Genomic DNA, 17,520 nt, shown 5'->3' with positions numbered 1-17,520 from the left:
ATCTTTTTCCTCCAAATGAAAACTCAATCTCTTCACCATCACTCTTCCCAGCGATGGCATATGGCCTCCAGTTGTGAACACTATGCTTACCAAAGAATCAGAGTCTGCAGCAGGGAATGAAAGGAGGTCAGGTGTAGGGGCCTGCAGCAGATTTCTAACTGCCAATGACCCATTGCTGGGATTCCTTTTTGGGTACAGGTTTGACTAGAGATAACTGAAGTCCTTTTCAGCTCCCCATTTCCAGGTTCTGGGTCTTCCGTGGTATGAGAGGTATAAAGGATGACTTCACAGAGACATCTGAACAACAGAAATTATGGTGCTTGCCCTGTAGTAGGAATCAGGAATTAAGGATGGATGGATGAATGGAAGGATGGATGGATGGATGAATGGATGGAATGATGGAAGGGTAGATGGATAGAAGGATGGATGTAAGGAAGGATGGATGGGCTTGATGTGCTTTGAAAAATCTTCTAAGAAGCAGAAATGGAAGACCAGGGACAAGAATCACACAGAAGGCACATTGATCTTAGCAGAGCATATGCTGCCATATAAAGATACTCAGCAACCATGACTTTTCTGAAATGGTCTGGGAAATGTGGTAATATGGAAGACAATAGAAATTTTCATCACCTGATGCATATTTCGGCTGTATCCATATTCAAAATCATTTCAATATTTAAATTTACTTTTTGATTTGAATTGGCAGAGCTTTGGGTTGGGATTTTGATAAAGAATCATCCAAAAGGAAAAATATTTTATCAAATTATTTTATTTGTTTTCAGTGTTCTACAATCACTTCCATATATCTCAGATTTTCCCCCTCCCTCCCCCTCCATCCCTTCTCCTTCCCCACTCCCTCCCTGAGATGGCATACAGTCTTGTATAGGTTCTACACGTGCATTCCTATTAAATACATTTTCACCTTAGTTATATTACATAAAAGAATTAAAATGAATGAGAAAAATCATAAAACAAAACAAAACATAATACTAAAGAAAATGATCTCCTTCATTCTGTGATCAAATTACATAGTTGTTTCTCTGGATGTGGAAGACATTTTGTCTCAAGAGTCCATTGGGAATTTTTTAAGTCCTTACATTGCAATGAAGTACTATGTCTACCAGAAAAATTTCTCACAAGCTGTGATTGTTACTGTGTACAAAGTTCTCTTGGTTCTGCTCCTTTCAGTTAGCATCAGTTAAAATAAGTCTTTCCAGGCCTCTCTGAAGTCTTCCTGTTCATCATTTCTTATAGCACAATAGTATTCCATTACATTCATATACCAAAATTTATTCAGTCATTCCCCAATTGATGGGCATCCCCTTGATTTCCACTTTTTGACAACCACAAAGAGAGTTGCTCTAAATATTTTTGCACATGTGGGACCCTTTCGCATTTTTATGATCTCTTTGGGATATAGTCCTAGAAATGATATTGCTGGGTCAAAGGGTATGCACATTTTTGTAGCTCTTTGGGAAAGGAAAAACATTTTGTGGAGATGTCTCCAAATCCTCTTGCAAAATGGAAACTGCAGTATCAGTTCCAGCCCAAAGCAAGTAACTGTCACTCCAGCAGATAACTGCCTTTGTGGAGGATCCTGCAGCCTAGGAAATCATTCCCTAAAGTCTGCTCATAATTCTTTCCATAAATTTGAAATGGGAAGAAATTGGATTATCAAATATCACAGGGACAACATTCAGAGCATTGTTCTCATTTCCAGAAGGACTCTGCCCCACCTTTCTCTGAAGCCAATGTGGCACAATGGTTAGAGTGTTGACCTTCTGGTTAGGAAGCCCAGGGCTCAAATCTCCCCTTCCACACTTACCAGTCATCTCTTTTCTTTGCGCCTTACTATGTTCCCATGTACAATGAGGGGATTAGACTAGAGGGCCTCTGCTGTCCCCTCCAGCTTGAAATCTCTGCTCTTGGGAGACCTGTGATCTCCATGGCAACTGAGACACTAGAAGGCGGGACTCATGACCTTCTGTTGATGGAGTGGTGTTCCACGCCAAGGATGCTTGATACTGACCTGGAAACTGGACACCTTTTGTGTGTTCTTTCAAATCTGGGAACTCCTTGGTATTCATGGGGTATCTGTCCTACTTTCGTGTGAGTAGCTCATTTAATGAAAGGTAAATTCTCCAGGGTCGCTAGTTCTTCTGTCTTACCTTTTAAATATTAATCCCTTTAATATTGTTGCTGGTGCTGGGCCTCATCTTCCCAGTTCCCACTGATGATCTTGCTTTTTCCAAAGCAGCATCCTTAATGAAGAGAGACAGCTTTTCTTCTTGGGGAGCTCAAGGCACTGTAGGGTTTTCCCCACCATGAAATCTCATAATATCCCCATGACAAGGTGAGAGGAAAGACATTAAGTATGGACAAACTGAATCCTGAGTCTCAAGCACTGGGGGACTCCCTATGAACCCAGTTGTAGGGCAGCAGAGGCCAACTGCAAATGCTCATCCTGAGAAATCAAGGACGTTGTGCTAAACCAACCAACTTTGTTTTCTTCTGTGCCTCAATTTCCCCATTTGTAAAATTGGAATACATAGCCTGTGAATTGCCCATTTTATCGTGTTCAAAGGAGGTGCTGCTGTTACCTGGGCAATTAAGTGGTGCAGTAGCTAGGGTTCTGGGCCTGGAGTCAGGAGGACCTGAGTTCAAATATGTCCTCAGACACTTACTGGCTGTGTGACCCTGGGTAAGTCATTGAATCCTGTTTGCCTCAGTTTTCTCATCTGTAAAGTAGCTGGAGAAGGAAATGGAAAACCCCTTCAGTGTCTTTGGAAACCCCAAACGGGGCCAGAAAGAGTCAGACACAACTGAACCAAATGCTCGTTTTGTGCTCCCACTAATGATGATCACACAATAACTAGCGTTCATATCGTGCTTTAATTCTTACAAAACACTTTACAGATATTTCCTCATTTTATCCTTACAACAACTCTGGAAGACAGATGCTATTATCATCCCCCTTTCATAGACAGGGACATTGAGTCAGACAGAGGTTAGGTGGCTTTCCCAGGGTCATCCAGGCAGTAACTCTCTGAGAGAGCAAGGAGCCATAGTACTTGTTGATTGAGTACTGGACCTGGAGTCAGGAAGAGCTGAATTCGTATCCAGCATCAGACACTTACTAGTTCTATGACCTGGACAAATCACTTTTTCTAAAATGAACAAGGGTCTCTTTCTGGAGGTGACTGGGGGCTTCTTTCAACTGACCCCTTGTCTTCTGTGGTTGAAAATTCTGGAGACTTTCTTGGGTTATTTCTTGTATGATGTAGGTTCCAGATTTTTTGATTTGTCATCCTCCTAGGAGGCCTACCATCCTTAAGTCTCTCTTTGAGAGCAAAGTATCTTCCTACAGAGCAATCATATTTCCTTTTAACCTTATTGCTTACTTGCTATTCTTTTTACACTGTATAGGACCCCCCTCCACCACTTCTGTGCCTTGAGACTGGTTTTCCCTCCATGTCTAGAATACTCTCCTTCTGGTTCCTGGATGTCTTGGTTCTCTTTGAGAGTGAGCTCAGGTGCCCAGAGGGCCTTTCTTCACTCTCCTACTTCTTAGGTTCCCATCCATGAAACAACTCCAGATTGACCCTAAATCTATTTTGTCCTTATTTCTCTGTTCGTAATTCTCTCTGCCTCCCTCCCTCCACTCCCACCTTGCTTCACAGAAATTATGGCCAGGAATTGGCTCTGTTTCTGGTAGTTGGTTTGTTTTCTTTTATTGTCTTTGTAGCTAACCCAGTTCCTGGAACATAGTAGGTGTTTGTCGAATTGAATCTAAGCTCTCTATAGGCTGGAATGATGGGCTGAAACTAACAAGATGAAATTGAACAGGAATAAAATTCAATTACTGAACACCACTTAAAAAATCAATCGCATTAGTATAGAAGAGGAAAGACCCAGCTTGACAGCAGGTCAAATAAAATTCAAAAGCTTTGATTGACCACAAGCTTATGAAATGCCGATAGCACACTGGAGCTACTTAAACAGCTAATTCAAGTTTAGCTGCTTAAATAGAAGCTGAATGTCCATATTGAGGCGGGTAAGAGTCTCACTATACCTAGTGCTGATCACGGCCAACTCAGTGCCCATTTTTAGAGGGACATTAAGCAAACAAAAACAATCTAGACTATGCCCAGATAGGGAGATCAGGGCCACCCATATGTAAGCTTTCCAGAAGCTTCCATCCCATGCTTTTTTTGGATGGACCTGAGAACTCCTTTTAATTATATGTAATTCTTACCCATGCTTTTCATAAGTCATCCACAGATAATCTAGCACTTCTCTTACAAGACTTTTAATGCATCTTTTAATATTCATGGCTGCAAAACCCAGAATTTTGTTTTTTTAACAGATATCTTCTGTTTCTTACATCATCATTGTTATCTCCAGTATCTCCCTCTCCCACAAAGCTATTCCTTTTAACAAAGAGCATTTTTTAAAGAGAAAAAGCATCAGCACAAGTGATGGCATCATTGAGACAATCCAATACGTGCAACGGGTAATTGCAGCTCTGGACTACCCACTTCCATGAAGGGATAGGTTGGGATAGGGAGGGATGGGTTTCATCTCTTAATTTGAGTCTGGCTAAATCTTTATAATTTTGTTATATTCACTTTGGAGTTTTGGGTGTGTGGTAGTTCTGTTCATTTTCTTTGATAGAGTCACTATGTATATTATTTTCTTGACTCTGCTTGCTTCACTCTGCATCAGGTCATAGAGATCTTTCCGTGCTTCTGTATTCACTACATACACCATTTCTTGCAGTATAGTCATATTCCATCATATTTATATACCACAATTTGTTTAGCCATTACCCAGTTGATGGACACCTACTTAGTTTCCAATTTTGAGCTATCACAAAAAATTGTTACTATAAATGTTTTGGTGTGTGGGGATGTTCTTATTGATGATTTTCTTGGGGCATAAGTGCAATAATAAAGTCTCTGGTTTAAAGAGGATGAACATTTCAGTCACTTTATTTTCATAATTCCAAACTGCTTTCCAAAATGGTTGTACTTCTCACAGCTCCACCAACAATGCATTAGCGTACCTATCTTTTCATAATCCCTCTAACGTTGACTACTGTTATCTTTGCCAATTTGCGGCATGTAGACTTTTGATTGTTGTTGTTATCTAACCCTAAATACCTCTGACTCCTGACTTGCTACATTCTAAGTTCACATCTTTTTCTAGTCATCCCTGTCAATGACCATGATTTTAGGTCACTTTTCTTCTTGGAGATATAGGACATGGCCTCCACACAGCCATCATGCATCTTTCGATCATCATTTCTAAAATTTCAGTGGTCTGAGGCCAGAGGTGGTGAGTTTTCCCTCGTTGGAGATGCTCAAGTAAGGGCTTGCAATAGAAAGATTCATGTCCAGATGTGGTTTGGACTAGAATCCTCAGAGGTTCCTTTAGCCTCTGACATAACTGAACTCAGACCCTTAATTTGTATCCTTGTGAAATTGTGGCAAGTCAACATTTCTAAATTGAGAATGATGGGTTTGGTGTTGCACAACAATCTGGATGTGAAAGTGGTCCACCATTTCCCAAGCATGTTTGCTGGTTAGCCTCTCTTCCTAGTCATTCCTGGCCAGGTCACGGTCCACTGCAATGTCTCTCCAAAGGGCAGGCACTTTTGGATTCACTCAACTGACCGTCCATTTGCCTTTATGTCATATTGACAGTAATTACGATTGTGATTATGAGAAATTTCAAAGGTAGAGTTTTGTAGATTTTGTTCTGTAGAGTAGATCGCATCTTTCCATTCATTTAATGAATGAGCAGGGTAATAGAGACGGTGAGATCCTGCTGTACTCATATCTCTCAGCTGAGATCATGAATCTGTCTATCTATCTGTCTATCTATCTGTCTATCTATCTATCTATCTATCTATCTATCTATCTATCTATCTGTCCGTCCGTCCGTCTGTCTCTGTCTGTCTGTCTATCCATTTGTCTGTCTGTCTGTCTATTCTATCATCTGTTATCTCTTCCTCTACATATATGCACATATTTCTTCTTGAGATAGGCAGATATTCCACTAGTGATAGTGCTGGAGTTGGTATCAAAAAGACATGAGTTCACAACCTGTCTCAAACATGTATTAGTTGAATTACCCTTCTTTTAGTTGCATTATAACCTCTTTCAGCTTTAGTTTCCTTATCTAGAAAATGGGCTTATGAAAAATACTAAACTTTCAAGGTTGTCATGAGAATCAAGTTATATAACATACATGAAGTGCTTTGTGAACCTTGACATGCTGTATATGTGTAGCTATTATGATTAATTTTCATTACTTATTTTGCGTGATATGAGATTTTTTTAATGATGAAATCAGTTCCTGCACATTTGGAAAAGAATGAGTAGTATTCCCTCTGGGACTTCAGGGAATATTGAATTATAAAATCTTATAAAGTCATTTATTATTTAAAGAATCAAAACCAAACCAGTTCCCACATAAGGCAATTTCATGCCCCCTTTCTCCTAGAGGTGTGCAGGGCTTAATTATTCATATTCATTATCAGCAATTACAAATCTCTAATTAGAATCTTTCCTGCTTCAGTGTGAGATTCTGTGTTTTCCTGTCCTTAGTGGAGAAAAAAATGGTGGTGAGCCGGCCTTCATAAAGCTGAAAGCATTCCAGCGATCGGCAATGGTAATTTCCATCAGCCCCTGAAGAGATGCGAAAGTATGGAAAAAGACCTGGAGGAAACACTGAACATGGACATTAAAAGGTGTGCTTTACTGCAAGCAAAAATAGGCTGGGGTTTTTATTTCTAACTGCGTATTTGCATTTGACTTGGAGAGGGAGCAAAGAAATCTCACTAAGGCTGTGTTTTCAGAAGGTAGAATGATCAATATAGTCACAAAGGGCATGTTTTTGATTAATTCTTCCATATCCGTTGTTTCTGTTGCTTGGCTTTTGCAGACTTGGTGGGGGGGGGGGGGGGGGGAGGAACTTCCTTTTTTGCACCCTACCTAAGAAATGTGATTTGACCTTCCCAACCAATCACAAGTGATTTCCTACATCTCATGCCAGGGCCCAAAACCTATACTATGTTCAAATTGAGTATTTATTTGATTGATTGAGTGAATCAAGATGTCTGAGCCTTCTGTAATTACAGCAATTAAAATTAATAAAACTAATTAATTAAAATTAATAAAAAATAGATGCAGCATCCTTTACCTCCTTAGATTTTAGGACCCTGTTCATTAAATGTTGACCACTGGTCACTTGTGGACATGACACGGTCCAATTCCAGCATACCCCAAGAAGTCGGGAGTCTGGAAAATATTCGGTCCATATATCAAAAGTTGTGACTTTGAAGTAGTTTCTATATAAATATGCTTTGTTTTTCTCTTCTATTTTCCACAGGGGCACCTGTGCCTCCTAACTGTGAATTTGGTAATAGAGTGAGTCTAGGTTATCTATGACCATGTGTTCCCCTTTATAGGGATAGGGACAGAGATTGGACTTTCTTGCCATAGGGAACTCTGGGCAATGAAACTCCCTCTCCCAAAGCTGTTTGGCATCTTCTTTGAAACTGACAGTCTTAGGGAGAGGCCCAGGGAGCTGAGAGGTTAGCAGGGGGTACTGAGGCAGAGGCAAGACCAGCTCAAGACCAGCTTGGCACACACTATGTATACCATGAAACCTTTATTCTTGTACCATGGGCAAGGTGACTTCTTTTTACACGTGACAGTCATTGAATTTCCCCTTTCTTCTTGAAATACTCAGAAATGTCTTTTTTGACTGTGAGGGGTAAGGCAAGGAAACATGAGGATGGGGGAAAATATGAGAATTTTAATTTCCTACAATGACCCCTTTGGGAATCCTCATGTTCTCCCTATTTGGGGTGCTTTAAAGTAATAAGAGCTGAAATGTGTTCATTGATGTTAAAATTGCTCTAGCTTTGTTCTCTATAAATAAAAATGTTCATATATGCAAGCAAAAATGCAAAATGATCATATGTTAAATAACTCAATTATTGACAGTTTTTTTAAAAAGTTGACATCATGTTCATTTTAAAACATATTGACAGGAACATCCTACTTGTTTTCTGTCCCCTTCTGATCTTGGAGTCAGGAAGACCTGAGTTAAAATTTGGCTTCAGTCATTAACTGTATGACCCTGGGCAATTCGCTTCACTTCTGTTTGCCTCAGTTTCTCCAACTGTGAAATGGGGATCATAATAGGACCTACCTCACATGGTTGTTGTGAGGATAAAATAATACTAATTATAAAGAGATAATGTAAAGAGAGGTAATAATCATAAAGCACTTAGCATAGTACCTTTCACATAGTAAATGCTATTTAAATATTCGTTATTACTATTATTACTTGGATGCCTTGTCCAATCAACAAGCAGTGAGGATTGACAGTGACCCCTGAACTCTTCCAGGAGCACCTGCTAGCTTCTAGGAACCAGGCTCTTTCTTTCATCATGGCAATATCATAATTGTTACATGTTAACTTACTACCTTCTAGGTCCTTGCAATGGGGTAAGGGAATAAATTATCTTCTCCCACTTGTCTCCAATCAGAATAAAAGATTTGGGGAACGTCATGATTTGGGTTATGGGACAGCACACTGGAACTCTCTACTCCATCCACCAAGTCTCACTACGAGGAGGTCTCACGTGTTTCTTTGCGTCACCTTTTCTGTTAACCTGTACTTCGTGTTCTTGTTTTCTTTGATTAACATCAAGCATTTATTTTTCGCTCCCATCTCACCTCCCCTCGTTGAACCAAACATGTCAAAACCTTATATGTATGTATGTACACATATATACATACATACACATGCAGACACACACACACACTAACAAATTTCCATCTCAGTCATGGACAAAAAAAGTGTGTGTCTCCTATACCTCGATTCCATCCCTACTGGGTTGGGAGATAGGCAGCCTGCTTTATCTTTGATCCTCTGGAGGCATAATCCAGCTTCATATTGATCAGAGTGTTGAAGCCTTTCAGAACTGGTCCTTTGCGTAATGCTGAGGTTCCAGTATATATTCTCTAGGTTCTGCTCACTGTATTTGACAGTGGCTCATCCACATCTTTCCAAGTTACTCGGAAAGCATCTCTCCCTTCTATCCAATTCCATCCACATGCCATGACTGGCCCAGCCTTTCCCCATAGGTGAGCACCACAAAGATGAGCTGCTATAAGTGGTTTTGGACATCCAGGACTCTTTTTTCCTTTAGCTTATACTTTGTGCATCTGATGATAAATGGAAGAGGACTCAGGTTCAATTTCCGTCTCCTTTTGGAATGTTGTCTGGTGAATTTTTGGACCTTCCTGTTCCTGTTCAGCCTCCATTGTATAAGGGCCATTCTCAGCAATGTCTGGATTGGAAAAGACACTTTGTGCTCTCTCAGCCTTGCTCAGGCCAGTATTATTGGGCTGGATATACAGGACTTTTCCTGAAAGGTTTATGTACCAGTCATGCCAGCCTATGAGCTTTATCCTATGGAGGATTTTCCTGACTCCCCAGTAGTTAGTACCCCCTATAATTATATAAATGATTTAATGTATGTGTGTATATGTAATATTCACTTGGATTTAAACATGTCTGACTTCCTTCTCCCTCCTGCTACCTCCCAGCCCTGCAGAATGGATACTCCTTGAGGTCAGGGACGGTCTCACTTTTGCATTCTGTACTGTTAGCAGCTAGCAGTGCCTGGACCATGGCAGGCATTGTACAAATGCATATTGCTGTTTATTTCATTCTTCCTTGATATTCTTTTTAAGTTAAGAGTTCCTTTGATTAGATTTGAAAAATTTCAAGTAAATGCATTTTTACCATTTCATTGCATTCTAAGGTTGGCAAAGAACCCACTATGCTCATATGTTCCATGGGGTCCAGAGATCCAAGTCTTTTTTTTTTTTCAGACACCATCTTAACTATTCACTTCACAAATTTGATTTTTACTTCTGAATAATACTTTTCTTTCCATGAGCAGTAGTAGTGAGAAAGATGCTGTCTTTGCTCCTGAAATCTCCAATTTCTTGCCCATGACTTCTAATCTCTGGCTGAGCTATCTAGATTCCTCCAGATGGCATCTTTAATTTGGGCCCAGATGAATCACCAGAAGTAGGTAGACAGCAGTGGGCTTAAATAGTATTGGAACATTCTCTGTCACATCCTAGAAATAGACCCAGGGAAGACGGTACACCTCTCTTGTTAATGTTAGTATATCCTTGAAGATAATATGAGAAAGGAATTGGGTTATTATCCCTATTTTGCTGATGAGGAAACTGAGGCTGAGAGATTGATTTGTCCAAAATCATGAGTCAGGAAATAAGAGAGCAAGACTTTTGCCTAGGTCCTCTGACCCATAAATGCCATATTCCCTATTAGAACATGCGATTTAAAGATGGGTGATGAAGTCTTTAAAGTATTACACAATTATCTGTGAATATTGTCCATGCAAAAAACCACTCTGAGTAACTCCAGTAAAGAACCCCAAACTCCAAACCTTATCGTCTTCTATGACAACTGCAACAAGGCCTAAATATCCACTTAATTCCACAACTTACCACTTAATCATTTGCTTGGAAAGATCCCATCTGAGCATTTTCTTTCTGTGGTTTTCTTTTGTGAAAATACCAACAGCAAGGCCTTATCTGAAAAGGAAGGTAGGGACATTCCATTTTCCTATTCTCCATCCTTGGGTATACCAGCCATGCCCATGCTGTTCTAGCTCCTTGGGTTTGTCTGTGGTGGGTGGTATCTCATGCCATCCTGTCCTGAGCATTAATCCTAGGAGTCACCTTAGGCTGTGTTGGGGTCTAAGGGCTCCATTTTAATAGCCCCAAGAATCCCCTTTGTACCTGATTGTCCTGACCTTCTATTCCTTCCATCCCCTTCTCACTTCTTGTTATTTCCTGCCATCTGCATATAACTAATCATTTTCCTTCTTTTTACGATCATCGATCATAGTATCTCAATATTGATTTTTGTTGTAGAATCTCACATTTGGTGTTCAGTGTGCATTGTATTCTCTCAGATTCTCAAACCAATAGATAGTAACCTCCTTATTGTTTAAACATGTTGAAATCTGCTCTTCTGGAGTTCATCGTCTCTATCTCGTGATTTTTGGCCTCCTCTTCTACCACCATCATGGGATTCCAGGGGACAATTTGCTGGAACAGATGATGAAAAATTAAAAAATCAACCATGCTGACTAATTAAAACCCCACAGCTGAATTGTCCTTTATTAAAGACATTTGGAAACAAGATAACACTAGTCTAAGATTTTATCTCCCTTCCAATTCTCATTTCATAGCTTATACTGGCTGTACTTAGTTCAATTTTGACAATGCTGGAGTTCACTTTGATGATTCTTGCCACCCAGGAGCACTGGGGATGTTTTGTGCTTAGTCAATAGGATGATGACTTTGGCTAAACCCTCACAACACAGAAAGACAATTCCTTCTCAGACAGTATCACTTAATGACTTACAGGACCAGCCAGCCCATAGACGCAGAGGGGAACTTCCATCTCAGTATAAATGACTACGGCATACTACCTATGTCATTTGTCCGTGCAACAATTCTGTGGGGAGGTGCTATTTATTGTTATCCCCACTTTACAGATGATGAAACTCAGTCTTAGTGAGGCCAGAACTTGCCCAGAATCACCAAGCTCTTGTTGGAAGCAGGACATAGACACAAGTCTTCCTGAACCCAAGATCCTACAGAGGAAAGACTGTTCTCAAACCAATATGAACTGTTCAAAAAAGCAGGTCAGTACAGGAAGAGTATGCTAGGGTTGGTGCCATAGGATCAAGGCTTGAATCCTGTCTCTCCATTTCCTTGATGCTTGCCCCTGGGGAGGTGTCATTGGCTGAGATGGTCTCTGAAGGTTTTGGCTCCCTTATGTTGATGAGCCCATGAAGTCTCCGACTTTGCCTGGGATCCCCAAGTTTTCAACATCCTGATATTAGTGGAGTTGTAGGAATAACATTTAATTCAGCACCTCTCTTCTCCTTGTTAAGCTTTCTTAACTCAGAGAATCAAATGTTCATAAAGCAAATGTCAAACTGGAAATTCATGTATTTAGAAACAAGCTGTGTGAGTGAAACATGCTGCTCCTGGGAGCTCCATGCAGACCTTTCTTCCTCCACTTAATTTAATAAACTTTGAAAATCTTGAGTGTCCTCACATGTACAGGAAGTCAGCTGAGACAGCTGAGGGTGGGAGAGTGGTTCTCTGAGAGCCCCAGTGATGGGAGGAGAGCCAGGAGGCCTTGGTCAGTCACTGAGCAACCCTGTAAAAGACATGCACATATCTGATGTCACCTCCTGGATGAGGCAGATACTGGCAGTGGAAGAGTTAAGAAGACATGGGTTCTAATACTTCCTCAAACACTTTCTAGCTGTATGACTTTTGATAAGTCTCTTCCTCTTGAAGTGCCTCAATTTTCTCATCTGTAAAATTGGAATAGTAGCATTAAGGGATGAGGTCCCAATTATAGAAGACTTTAAGGTTCACAAAGGGGAAGAAACTCATCACCACCACCACCACCATCATCATCACCACCACCACCACCATCATCATCTGGCTCTTATTGTCAGTGTCATGTAGGAGAAAAAACATGGAATCCCGCCCTTCCCATCTCTCCCTCTTATGGAGCCTGGCTTCCTTCAAGGCTCAGCTCTAGTCCCACTTTCAGAGGATGCCTTTCTTCCTCCTTCCCTACCTCTCCTCCTTTCCCTCACATCCCCACTGCTAGTCTATTCTCTCCCAGACTGCTTTCCATGTACACTATGTCCATCTTGTAAGGACTGAATGCCTTCTGTTCTCTCTCCCTCCTCAGAGTATGAGCTTCCTGAAGGCAGGAGCTACTTTTGCTTCCCCATCTGTCTCTTGCTTAGTACAGGGTCCAGACTGTTTGGTTATGAGAAGATGTGGTTTAAATCTTGACTTTGCCCTTTATTAAGCAAATGTCTTCAGCAGATCACTTTGATGCTTTTGGTCTCAGTATTCTCTTCTGAAAGATGGTGGCAGAGCAGCATCAACTGTAGGTGATCTGTTTCTTTACTCCCCAAGTGGCCGCCATAGCTGCTCGTGGGCTTACCTCTGCCATTCAGGGCTGCTACTCATAGGCGACTCTAGCTGTGCTGGTTGTACACTCAGAAATGAAATAAGGGAAGGGTTAGGTTTAGGGGAAGGTCAGCCACACCTAAGTTTTTCTGAAATGCAGCTTTGGATAAGGACATCTCTATTAAAACTGGTAGAACCTTCCTAGCAGTGGAGTTTTAGCTGGAGCCCCTCATGTGCTTACTTGACCCTTTTGAACTTACCTAGAAGCTTCAAGGGCATCAAAACTCCCAAGAGCTTGTCCTTGGGCTTTTACTTGGAGTTTGTCTCCCACTGAACTCTCAATAAGGCCCAAAGGAGGTTATCTCTAGAGTGACTTTTCTTTAGAGCCAGAAAGACCTTGTCTTTGTTAGCTTCCTTAGTGCCCATAGAAAGGACTGCCTGTGGGGGAGGGCACCAGTGGGGTCCCCCTCATGGGATATCCTAGTGGAGACTGGATGATTACTTTAGGAGAGTGACAGAGAGGGAGATTTTTGTTCATATATGGTCTGGACTAGATGGTTTCAAAGGTCTCTTCCAATTCGAAAACTTGGCATTTGATTCCTGTGTTACAGCTGTCCATTCCTAACCCTGACTTTGAGCCTCAGAGTTTGAATGAGAAGTCATTAAAAAAGGAAGAAGAAAAATAACCAGGAAAATAAGAATCTGTAGCAACTTTAGGTTTTGCTGAATCTAAGACGTCAACAACAGAGGAATGGAAGTGGTATCCAAAGCAGGGAATTCGGCTCCTGCATTTTTAAGAATTGATTGATTAATTAATTTTTAGTTTTCAACATTCACTTCCACTAAATTTTCTCTTCCTCTCCGCTCTTTCTGTTCCCTAAGACATGTACAATCTGATAAAGGCTCTGCATGTACATTCTTATTAAACATGTTTTCCCATTAGTCATGTTGTAAAGAAGAGTTTGAACCCATGGAAGCAACCACGAGAAAGAAGAAACAAAGAGAAGGAGAGCAAATAGTCAAAAGCAAAAAGCCAAGCAAGACGATTTGCTCTCCATTGGACTCTGAAGTCTTCATCTGGATGTGGATGGTGTTTTCTATCTTGAGTCTTTGGGAGCTGTCTTAGATCCTTGGGTTGCTAAAAAATAACTCCTATGAGTTACCAAGAACGCCAGTCTCAGAGTGGGAGGGAGCCTCAGGGGCTGCTCCATGGTTGGCTGAGGAAGTGACTTGACCCCAGTTACTTCATCCATAAAAGGACAAGGTTGAATTTCCTGAGCCCTATTTCAGGTCTAAAGTAGAAGACTCTCAGGCCTGTATTTACCCAACACCAAATCTATAAATCTACAAAACCAAACAAGCTCAGAGCAGGAACCAAGCAAAGCTGATCCTTGTCCAGGGACCTGGCTCCAGGAACACGTGGATTTGCTTATTTTTACTCCAAGCTCTCCTTGTCAAGGCCAGTCTGCCTATTTGTTCCCTGCCTTTCATTCTCCCCACTCTGGTCTTGTCCTGTAGACTATTCCTTACCTTCCTAGCCACCAGCTCATTTCTTGCAGCCTAAAATCATTCACTGATTTCCTTTTGTCTTTAAAAAATCAAACCAAATACCCAAACCCAAACATTAAAAATGCCTCCCCTTTCACTGGGCTGCCAAGCCCCCAGGCTATGTGCTTGTATTATCTTCCTTTGTAGGTTCTCCTGCCCTTTCCTGAGCCTTGTCTGATCTCCAGGGATGATGGAGGGTGACCATGAGGCTGACTTGTCCAGAGCAGGATGCTAAGCTCTTTGGGTCCCCTCTTTCAGTTATTCCCAGTAGGTAAGTGTTACAGTTATCATTATTCCCATTTATAGGTGGAGAAATTGAGGCTTAGTGATGCTAAGTGATTTAGCCCAGGTCACCAATAATGTCTGAGGCAAGATTGGAACCCAAGTCTTTCTGACTCCACAGTCCCTGCCTCATGTTTGCTTTTCCAGTTTGTTGGAGGAGGTCTCTCCTTTCATATCTCTGTCAACTCTGTTCTAGCATCTCTTGTGTAGCCAAGGCCTTTAGATTCAGGCTGGGCTTGCATTTCATTTGGTTTGTGTGGACATCTGTATTTGTGGGGAAACACTGTATGGGCTTCCTGTAGGTGAAGGCTGGCGTTTTTCTTAGTGAGTGGGTGAGGAGATGTGGCAGAAGAGAGAGGTCAGAATGAAGGGAAATGTTCTCTTCTTCCCAGAAAACTGGCCTTCCGGCTGTTCTACACAAAGAACACGCTGCCTCCCACCCCCAAGCCGTTGTGTGGGCTGTGTCTACTGCCTGAAGTGAATTAATCAGGCGGCATTTACTCTGGACCAGGCACTGTCCCTGGGGGCACAGAGACAGAAGGCAAGCGGTCCCTGCCTCAGGGGTCCACTAGTCTCTAGAATTCCATCTCTCTCTTCTGTTTCTTTGAATCAACATCTAGTTGCCAGAGATGCCTCCTTTCCCCCATGATCTCCCCAGCTGTAAGCCCCTCCACTCCCTCCCAAATCCCTTTCAGTCAATTGCATTTATTTACACAGGCACACATAGTCTCCACTGAGAAAAGAGAAGCATCTCGAGGACAGGGGCCAGTTTTTGGCTTTGTGACGCCAGTGCTTAGCCCAGTGCCAAGCTTATCATAGATGCCTAAGGAACATGCGCAGAATGCATAGATATAGCCTCCATGCCCATTCCATGGAGTGGTAAACATTTGGGAAGCCCAAGGCTTCTGCTTTTCCTCACATCTCCTCAGCAGGGAGACTGATGATTCTGTGGATTTGTAGCCAGTTTTAGTGATGACACCATTCCCCAAGACAAGAGCCAAAGAAAGAGCCTGAGAGCTCTGGGGTAGCCTCAGGAGGGAGCTGACCAATAGAACAGTCTTGTCCTGGAAAGACTATGACTGACAGCAATTCTGGAGAGGCTACCCCATTGATTTGTTCAAAGTTTAAGAGGGAAAAGTGTCTACTTGTTCTTGAGTGGTCCTCAGAGAATGCACTGCCTTGGTCCCTTGAGGCTCCTTCAGATATGTGAAGGCAGCCAGACAGATGAGGGAGAGAGAGGGAGAGAGGAAACATATGGCCCTCCCACGGCTGTAAACCTGAACCAGCAAACTGTGAAGTAATATGGCTCAGCCTGGAATGGGGGGGCTTATCAAATGCTACTCATACCCCTTCTCCCCTGCAGCCCAATCCAAGCTCCCAGAAGACCTTTCCCAGCTCCTATCAGAGCTGTCACTGAAGTCTCCCCAGCTAAGCCCCCATCAGAGCTGTCACTGAAGCTCCCCCAGCTAAGCCCCCATCAAAGCTGTCACTGAAGCCCCCATCTATGTCCTCACTGGAATCCCCAGCAACAGCTGCTGTGTCTTCTCCTCTGCCCCCCCAACCCGTCATTCTTACTCACTGAGCTGTCATCTACTATGCTGTAGTCCCCTCCCCACAATTTGGGCAAAGTTGGGGAGACCAGCTGAACCCAGAGCTCTTTATGTGATGTTTCTTCTTGCAGAGAACAGGGCAAAGGGGTGACATCTGAGAAGGCAGCCCTTTTGACCCTAACTCTCAGTGGGCATTCTCCCTTTCCCCCTTAGGTTGGCCTTGCTTCCATGACAGCTCTAAAACCCTACCTCCCTCCTTGGTTCTGCATTGTCTTCTTTCTGAGTGATGGTCCAACCTTTGGCCTCCTGTCCTCTCACACTCTCCCTTAGAGCCCCTTACTGGAGCTCCTCCTTCCTGAATCCCTCCTTTACAAAATACATCTCTTTGCAGTGCACTCTGGTAAGTAGGAATGCTGTGTCTTTACTGCCTGCATTCTGTTTATCTTGGAAGGTATTTGTCCACTTCTGGTGCTGTAGCATAGACGCCCCTCATCTCCTTGTCCCATGGATGCTGGCCAGCCCAGAAAGTTCTGTGGGGAGACCCAAGGTGGGACTGCCTTTCAGTGAGAAGCCTGCTATTCAGTACAGTGTGCAGGACAGCCATCCTCTGTGGCCCCTCAACCATAAGCACCCTTTGGGGTACTGACGAGTCTGAGATTTTGTCCTCCTCTGACATCTCATAGTGGCATGGTGGTATCTGATCCCGGGCTCTGAGGGTTCTACCCATGGAATTCTGGAAGGTTCTACTGGGAAACTGGGAAAACTTGAATGGGGGTACTGGCAGCAAGGTCTAGCTCTGGACAGAAGGACCCGACTAGTCCTGGATGATGAATTCTTGGACCACAATACACGAGTGGCTATTTCCATGTTGTCTCCTTCATTAGAATATAAGCCTTTTGAGGACAAGGCTGGTTTTGCCCTTCTTTTCACCTTGAGTTTTGAGGCACTTCCTGATTTGTAGCAAACACTTCAATACTCTCTGAAAACCTTCAGAATGAAGGAAAATGCAGATGTGAGTCTATGTCCTGTGTAGCTTCCTCTGCCATGACTAAGGTGGAGATGGCTAT

General features: G+C 42.4%; 1 long non-coding RNA gene across 2 annotated transcripts in view; it reads left to right on the top strand.

Moving 5' to 3' along the window:
- The first annotated feature begins 1,983 nt into the window (after window positions 1-1,983).
- LOC140531049 (uncharacterized) overlaps window positions 1,984-17,520 on the top strand; it is a 31,247-nt gene continuing 15,710 nt past the window's right edge. Inside the window, exons 1-3 of one of the 2 annotated variants that reach the window (XR_011976249.1) lie at window positions 1,984-2,109; window positions 6,612-6,754; window positions 14,769-14,892. This is a non-coding gene — a long non-coding RNA (uncharacterized lncRNA). The remainder of the gene's footprint in view (window positions 2,110-6,611; window positions 6,755-14,768; window positions 14,893-17,520) is intronic. The other variant, XR_011976248.1, reaches the window with a different exon arrangement.

Source organism: Notamacropus eugenii, chromosome 3, assembly GCF_028372415.1.
Source record: "Notamacropus eugenii isolate mMacEug1 chromosome 3, mMacEug1.pri_v2, whole genome shotgun sequence".
Lineage (NCBI taxonomy): Eukaryota > Metazoa > Chordata > Mammalia > Diprotodontia > Macropodidae > Notamacropus > Notamacropus eugenii.
Note: the sequence above shows the minus strand (reverse complement) of the source record. Positions and strands in the feature narration are given on the sequence as shown.